Genomic DNA, 9,242 nt, shown 5'->3' with positions numbered 1-9,242 from the left:
CTCATGTTCAATCATGGAATTTAAATAACAGTGCATTAAAGTATAACAGTAAAGCCATTGCAGAGGCGGCAGCTTTCATCTGTCAAACCGTACTAATTTCTTATGTATCTGGCCAAACCGGTTGCAAAAGATCGATATTGCACTGGAAATGAACCTTCTGCTGAGGACTGGGTGGCATGACCGTAGCCATCTCATTTTGGTGCCTTTTGGAAAATGGCATACAGAAGTAAAAGTTTGAAATGAGTATATATTATTTATTTCTCTGTAGTAACGATTGCAAATAGAATTTAAAACAATTGAAAATTAAAATCCAGTAATTAATAATTTAAAGCTATTATTTGGTAATTTGTTATATAATAATTGCATCACTTGCGTTTTGGGACACGGGACACTATGACAGCTTCAGTGTTTACTTGCTCCAATTTCATGTTTCCTATCGACCCGGTCCCTAGGATGTGACAGTCTTTTTTGTAGACAACTTTAATAAATTGTAGTTTTGGGGATCCAAATCAGTTTTGATGCTTGGGCAAAGTTAATTTTTGTCCAGAGAGCTACAAAAGTTTTCAGCAGTGTGTCTGACAAATTACTTCTCTTAAGTAAATTGCAGTGCTTTGAAGGGAGAATGTAGGTAAAAAGCCACTGAAGTGAAACAGCAGTTAACTTTTGTACTAATGAAATTTCCATAACAAATAAATATTATTTAACATTATGTATTAATCTCTAATAATAGAGCAGCAATCTATAGTTATCTCTAATTTGTCTATGCGATATTTGTGGAGTATAATGGTAGATGAAAAATGGTATTACGTAGAAGTTATTTGTGGATTTGAATGGGAGAACTCAGCTCCACAGTTTAGTGTAGAAAATAAAGCAGTAGACAATAGGAGCTGCAGTATCAGTCTTAAATTCAGTCAGTACACTAACAGCAAGACAAACTCACCTTAATAATTTTAAGATACTTCCTAAGCAATACATTAGTCAGAAAATATCTCTTTATTTACAAGCACAGCTTGTTTTAGATGTTGGATTAACAAAGTCTTTTCATTATGAAACTCCTTCCTCTTTTGTGAGTTAAGTCACACACCTGCACATATACATGTTCTCAAGATGAGAGACTTAATTGGACTTCCATCAGAAAGTTATCTTATTTAATATATTAAAACACATCTTTGGAGTGAACAGAGTTATAATAAAGTAAGATATATTTTAAATGCTAAGAATTTCTACAATATGAATAATTCCACCCCTGCCAATCCCGAAAGAGGCATCTTCGTGTAGAGTCTCACCTGAAAATTGCGTGTTCATTGGTGAGAGAGAATCTGGGAATGGTAACAAGAAAAAAACATGTCTCTAAAAAACAGGGGTGATTGGGCATTCTCTGAACTTAGGAAATTTAGGTCGAGGGCCATCTTATCTGCTTACTCATTGCACATAAAACCATTGTCACCTATCACAATATATACTGTCCCTCTATTTTAGCTTGCTGAAGCTGCCAGAATTGCAACATACCAGAAATGGAATAGCTTTTAAAAAGGAGATTTATTAAGTTGTAAGTTTATAGTTCTAAGGCCATGAAAATGTCCAAATTAAGGCATCCAGAAAAAGGTACCTTAACTCCAAAGAAAGGACTGATGAAATGTACGGTTTCTCGCTCAGATGGGAGACGTGGCGATGTTTGCTAGTTTCTCTCCTCACTTCATAAGGCTTCTTCAATGGCTTCCCTGGGGCCCTGTCTATTTTGTTGGTTCTATTCGCTCTGGTGGCTCTAAAACTTTTTCCAAAATGGTTCCCTCTTAAAGAGCTCCAATAAGCAACCCCACCTTGAATGGGTGGAGACCCATCTCCATGGAAACCATCTAATCCAAAGGCCCCACCCACAATTGGGTAGGTCACATCTCCATGGGAACAATCAAAAAGCTCCCACCCAGCAAAACTGAATGAGAATGAAAGGACATGGCTTTTCTGGGATGCGTGATAGCTTCAAACCGGCAAACCCTCCATTGTAAACTTAGAGGGTAACGGTGGCCAAGTGACTTACTCTCTCTGAGCGTCAGTTTCCCTATCAGGGGAACCAATAGGATTGTCGTGGGGATTCATGAAATCCCTTGTCAGGGTCTACCACAGTGTCTGTACTGAGGCCCACAGTAAACAGCAGCTCTCGGCCCCAGAATCTAATTAACATTTGCTGCCTGCTGTTCTGACTTATTTAAAAAGATCAAATCATATTTGATTTGTATTTATTTAGAAGACATAAAGCATTACATAGAGTTGAACTCCACCCCCCCCCCATATCCGGTTGCTCCTTCCTCGTCCATGCTCTTTACACAAGAAACTACTGCATGAATTTGGAGTGCATCCTTATAGTCCACTGTACATTTTTATAGTTACATTTAGCAAGGAGTAATGAAAATAATTGCTTTCTTTTAGAAATAATCATAAATTATTTCATAATTCATGTCTTAATCTGTAGCTTGTTCTTTTAAACTTAACATTATATGCCTTTTAGATCTACTTGATGTAGGAAAAAAGTAGATCTTTGTTTCTACTGTAAAAATGAACTTGGGGGTGGTGCAACGGTGGCTCAATGGCAGAATTCTCACCTGCCATGCCAGAGACCTGGGTTTGATTCCTGGTAACTACCCATGGAAAAAAAAAAAAAAAAGAACTTGGGATATCTCTCTCACTTCTTCCAATGCATTTGCCTTTTTTGATCCTCATTTAAGTTTTAAAATTACTAGCAATGTAGGAAAGCTGAAATTACAATGTGTTACACATTTTTTCCCTTGGGCTATGCAGTGTGACTTGCTGATACTGCATCCCCTCACTCCTGAGTACTTTGGTGTATATTCTACAAACAAGAACACTCTGCAACGTCAGCACGATACATCGATTAAATCAGAAAATTAACACAGACACATCAGTTCCAGCTGATCCTCAGTCCCATTCAAGTTGCACCGGTTGTCCAAATAATGCCCTTTATAGCAAAACGATCCAGTCCAAGATCATGCATTGCATTTATTTTCATGACATGTGTCTTTAATCTACTTCGGTTTGGAAGTTTCTCAGTCTTTGACTTCCAGGACTGACACTTTTGCAGATTGCAGGCCAGAAATTTTGTAAAATGTCTCTCGATGTGGGGTTTTCTCATGTCTTCTAGTGATTAGATTCATGCGATGCATCTTTGTCAGGACTATCAGAAGTGAAGCAGTATCCTTCTCATTGCATCCCATCAGGTGGCGCGTGATTTTGATTTATCCACTAGTGATGGTGTTCATTTGATGAATTGGCTAAGATTGTGTCTGCCAGCCTTCTCCACTATAAAGTCCCCTTTTTCACATGTGTAATTAAGAAATATTTGGTGGGAAGCTACTTTGAACTATCTAAATATCCCACTCCTCATCAAACTTTCAATTTGTTCACTTATTTTTGTCTATATTTCGGTTTGAACGCAGAGTTTCATAGTTTAGTCAATGGATTATTTCCTGTTACTATCATTATTTATTTTGTTGCTCACATTTTCCCCAGTTGGTCACTGGGAGTTTCTCAAGCTGGCTTCTGTATACTTAAAAAACAAAAACCTTTTATTATGGCAACATATATACAACATAAAACTTCCCATTTGAACAGCGTTCAAATATACACTTCAATGTGCTAATTAATTGACAATATCTTGCTACCATCACACCATTGCTTTTTTTGGGGGGGGTGCATGGTCTGAGAATCGAACCTGGGTCTCTCGCATGAAAGGTGGGCATTCTAACCACTGAACCACCCGTGCACCTGCTTCTGTGTGCTTTTGACATGTCCCTTTAATGCCTGGAACACTTCTTCACTCTCTTGGAATAGCCTAATATTCCAGATTCATCGTATATATTCTCTGCCCTAACCTTGACATCAGCCCTCTCTTTAAGAAGAGGAGAATGGTGTTTTAAAATTTTCAAGGAGAATGGTATTTAAAAGCTAAGATGTGGGTGCTAGGTGTATGTATTGTGATCAAGGTGTAACTGCTCCCAGGGCATCTTAGTTTGGGTAGAGCTAGGGAGTGTCTGCAAACACACAGATGCACCACAAACATACACGCACCTTTACATATACATATTGAGAACCATGAGCTCGTAGAACCTCTGATTGCAATCCAGCATCATAGCTCACTCTAGTTTTCTCTCTTTCCATATTCGTAATTCCTTTTACCAATAGTAAGAAGCTTGGCTTCCATTGTCCTTTATATATTTACTCATTTGATCCAAGCCCTTATAAATATCTAATCTCTCAAGGCCAATCTCTTACCCTAACTTCCACGTGGCTGACCCTCTCATCACACTTAGGTCCCACGACCCTACACTGCCCTCTCTTTTTTCCTTGCGTGGGCTCTGAAACTCCACATCGAGCCTACCCTCCGTTTAGATGCCCTCTTCTGCCCACTTGGGCTCAGTCACCCAATTTTAGGCGTCCTCTCTGTATAGGCCACCTGCACCCCCTCCTTGGGCTCAGGCGCCATGCCCTCTTGAGTCCTGTGCCTGGTCACCCTCCGTACCCTGCTCAAACTCTGATTCCTGATGCCCGTGATCCCCAAGTGGGTGAGATGCTCTCTTTTCCCTCCTTGGGTTTGGATACCCAAAGTCTGCTTTTCCCAAGGTTATGGAAGAATTCCTACATGCTTTTACTTAAAAAGCTTTTTTTTTTTTCTTTTTTTTTGCCTCTCACATTTAGATTTGTAATTCATCTGGAATTGATTTTTATATGCAATGTGATGTAGGGGTCAACATCCATTTGCTAAAATAAGGTTTTCCAGTTGACCCACCATTTATTAAAAGGAAAGCATTTCCTACACCAGATGTACATTTTAAATGTATTTTTAAAATGTAATTTTCTCATGTGTGCTCTCATTTTATCAGCTTGACCCTGAAGATCCTCATTACCAAGTTGTTAAAATCAAGCAAAGTGATTATTTGCTTATCTGGAACACAAATTAAAATTAGCGAAATCTCCTTTGGACTTCAAAAATGGGGAAACCATTCTGCTGGGTGAGATGAATGAACCCTGGTCCTCTGAGATTCTCCCAGGCTCTTTGCCTGCTATTGAGCACTTGGTATCTTCTATAACGCTCAGATTTTTAATACATAGCCAATGAAGTTTTGATGATATCTAGAAAAGCCTAGAAAAATATGCAGTATACTTGCCCAACTCCGCCTCTCGCCGTTCCTGCTCTTGTCACACTGAATGGCTCCTTATCCCATTTGAAATACATAACCAAACTTTAAAATCACAGCATTTATTCTGGAGGCTATTAAATTGACTCCTGTAATATAATTATTTCTCCACTTCAGTCTTTGGAGCAATACTTTTGCTTCTATTTCATGGTGTTGGTAATTGTGGACTTTTGTGAAAACTGTTGTTTTCTAGGTTTATGTAGGGAAAACTGAAGCATAGGAAGGTTAAGGAACTTTTCAAAAAGCTGGTATAACTGGTCAGTGCTGGATTTCCTGATTGTGAAATCTTGGTTTTTCCTAAATCAGCTTATTTTCTGTCTTTATTTTCCATAACAAATAATAGTTCAATGAGATAGGTCAGTATTTCATCTAAATTTTACAAAACTGTAGAGGAGATAAAAGTGTAATTAGTGTTAGAGCTAAAAGTCCCTATTTCCTGAAACAGTATCACACTTTACCTGCGCTGCTTTCTCCTGGTTGTGGGACGATGATTTTACTTCGTTTGGCCTCACACCAGATAGACAGTGGCGCATGTTCCGTTAGGGGACACGCTTTCTCTGCTTTCTGGTCACGTTTGGCAGTCAGACCACCAGATGCACTGAAAAGGTCCTTGACTTTTCTGTACGAACAATTTTTGCAAAAACTGGAGTCACAACTTCTCAAAATCTTCAAGTAGTAGCTGCTCTTAGAGAATCCATTTTCCTCTGTTCGACAGCTGCAGGTTCAAGAATCTGGAACAAATTCAAAAGCATTGCACAAAAACAAGCTAGTCAAATCTATTCTTAGCAATTTGCTACCAGACTAAAATACTTCTGGTTTTTTTTTTTTTTTTGCTTGATAAAATCTTTTTTTAAACTTGAGATCACAAGGCTATGCTTAATGAAAGCTGAGATCTGTAGCAGTGTAAAAAAAAAAAATCACCAAACCATCCTTAGGTATGACAAAGTTGGGCAGTTGTCTTAAGGCTAGTGCTTTGGGTGGGGTGAGGTGAGGGGACCTGTGCTGGTGATCAAAAGGCCGTGGGTGGGTGGTGGGCTTTGGCTGGCTTAATGGCTTGATTCAAATGCAAACACAAAAAATCAAGTTGCCATTAATGTTCATCTTAAACTGATCTCTTCTATATAAAACTATGAACCTCACAACCTCACTAAAAATAGCCCCCAGTTCTGGCTCTAATTTAATTGCTGCCTTTAAGAAACTTCTTTAGTGGTAGGGTGGGAATATGGGAAAGTGAAGCTGTAGGTCAGTTTGAAGATCGATGCGCTCAAGGAATTGACAGAAAAATAAAGGTCGCTGGAGGGGGAATGGGTGATTGAGAAAAAGATATTTTTAGGCTGAGGTGGAGTGCTTGAGCATGTTTGTAGGTGAGGAAAAAGAGTCAGCGGGGCTGAATGGAAAAAGTAAATTGGAAAGAGACTCTCTGAGGACTAGAGTAAGGGCATGATTTGAATCAAAACAAGGCAGAAGGAGTAACAGTCTCTGAATATGTGAGGTGCCATTTTCCCTCTGGCCGAGGCCAAAGTGATGGAATGCACTTTCTCAGCTAAGTGCTTCGTTTAAGTTTGCTGAGGATGAGTAAATGTTTACCAGCCTGAGTGAATGTGGGGGTCATAGTCTCTGTATTTTTTCTAGACTGAAAAATCTCGAACTCACAGCACAGGAAACATCTCCTTTCTGCTGCTAAACTGCTTTCTTGTTTTTAGACCCTTAAGGCGCTGCACTGTCTCAGGTCACTTTGTTACTCATTAATAATAATAGTGTATTTTTTTGTCGCTATGTGAAGATGCCATTCAAGTGTGCTTTCAATGGATTTGGGTGCATTTGCAAAATAAATCCATACTCTTTGCTTCCTTCTGCTATAAGATGACATGAGGCAGAGGTGGTATCTGTGACTTGGAATAGAATGAAACTTCTCTTGGGTTAAACCAAGAGCGTGGCCACATTGACAGCATGCCTCACTAAATGGAATGGCCAGCCCAGTTAACACAGTCAAAGATAAGGCTGAGTGTACACTGTGTGTTCGAGCTGATACGCATTGCAGACATCATGCAGTCTATCTCCCTCATTCTGCAGAGGAGACAGTTGAAGCCCAGTGACAGAGCTGCAGTTAGAACCCAGACCCTCACGCAGAGCTCTTTCCATGGCAATCTTCTTAATGACATCAATGCTGAATAACGTCATTACTTAACAGTTTTTTTTTTTATGGAAAAGATGATTCTGTCATCAAGAGAAACACATGAACTCCAAGTTAGCACTCATGTACATAAGACAATACAATAGGGAGTAGAAAATTACAATAATGTTTATGATTCAAAGGTTTAAAGATTTCCAAACCTTATTCCTTATTACTGAGGAATAGTAATAGATGTTTTTTTTCCTTTAGTTGCTTTGCCCTGTACAGTTTTCTCTGAAACTTTTCCTCATCTGTAAAATATTTGTTTGTCAAAAATTGTTGTAAGGATGAAAAGTGATGCATGAAAATAGAGTATGTAAGGAACTTTTCGGTGCTCAATTAAAAATATGTACTCAACTAGAAATGTAGTCAAAATTGTCCTCTTTCCAGCTACAAGAATATATCTTACCGGCTTTTGTTGTTATTCTTTGCTTTTGCTTGAGTATCCTGAATATTACTCAGAGTTATCTTTAATTCTGTTAAACCTCTAAATCCTTAAAGTGTACAAGAACTGCCTCAACATTACCGTTGGATATAACACATAGACTATTGCCGATGAGTGGTGGAGGCAGATTGCATGTGAACTCAGGTCTTTAGAATCACCCTCCTCAAATTAAAAAAAGTCCCAGTGAACTTCATAAACCTGATCAGTTGCCGTGTGAAATGTCAGCTCTCCTGGGACCGTCAGGAATAGGAATCTAGTACTGTGAATCTTCCAACTTGATATGGTTGTGCTCATTTAATTGGCCCTTGATTTTCAACACCAAGGAATAATTAGCAAAAGAAGAACACATCCTGAATCTGAGATTGTATACTGGAAAGTATATCCAATAATTGCTTGTTAGGGGCTTATCAAATATGCTAAACAATGTCTTAGATAATTTTATATGAATTGTCATAATTTTATCCAGAAAAAATGAAATGGAGCAAATGTGTTGCCCATAGGTCTGCACTAAAGGAACTACTAAAGGAAGTTTTTAAAGACACATGGAAAGACAGGAATGCAGAAAGGAATGGAGAGTAATAGAAAAGGTAAATATTCAGTTAAGGAACCAGTTTACAAGAGTCCTTACTATATAATTTAATTTAAGTAAAATTCAAAACCAGCAAGACCAATTTATGGTGTTAGATGTTAGGGTAGTAGACAAGTTGGGAGAGGAGGAATGTTAATAAATGGGGGCAGGCAGAAGGGGATTTCAGGGGCTCACTGGGTTCTCTTTATTAAGCTGGTGGTTACAGGGGTTTAGGCACTCTGAATAAAATCATGAAGCTCTATGTACGCTCATGATGTGTGCGCTTCTATGTGTGTGTGTTGTGAGTTAAAATTTTTTTTAAGTTGGAATGAATGGTTATTTGATCAAATAACTCTTAAAACCCATTCAAACTAAGTGATAATGAATGAATCAACTTGAATCTTCAGGTTCAGTTCACAACAACTGACTATTGCTGTTAAGTTTTGAGACGGTGCCTGTCTTAGTTTGCCAGGGTTAATATGACAAATCCCATACTATGGTATCCTTAACCACAGAAATGTATTGTCTGTGCTAGTTTGAAACTGTTATGAACCCCAGCAAAACCATGTCCTTTTCCTAATCCTATCCTGTAGAGGCAGACCTATAGTTTAGGATGGAAACCCTTGACCAGATTGTTTCCATGGAGATTGACCCACTCATTATGGGTATGATTAGGTGGAGATGTGGCTCCGCCCATTTAAGGTGAGTCTTGATTAGTTTACTGGAGTCCTTTAAAAGGGGAGATCTCAGAAGCGACATTTGGAGATGCAAATGTTGCCATGTACCTTCCCATAAGATGCTAAGAAGCCAGAAGCTGGAAGGATCCATGGGGCCTGAGAAGGCTGT

The sequence above is a fragment of the Tamandua tetradactyla genome, chromosome 26 (genome assembly GCF_023851605.1).
Source record: "Tamandua tetradactyla isolate mTamTet1 chromosome 26, mTamTet1.pri, whole genome shotgun sequence".
Lineage (NCBI taxonomy): Eukaryota > Metazoa > Chordata > Mammalia > Pilosa > Myrmecophagidae > Tamandua > Tamandua tetradactyla.
The sequence above is the reverse complement of the archived record's forward strand: the minus strand, read 5'-3'. Positions refer to the sequence as shown.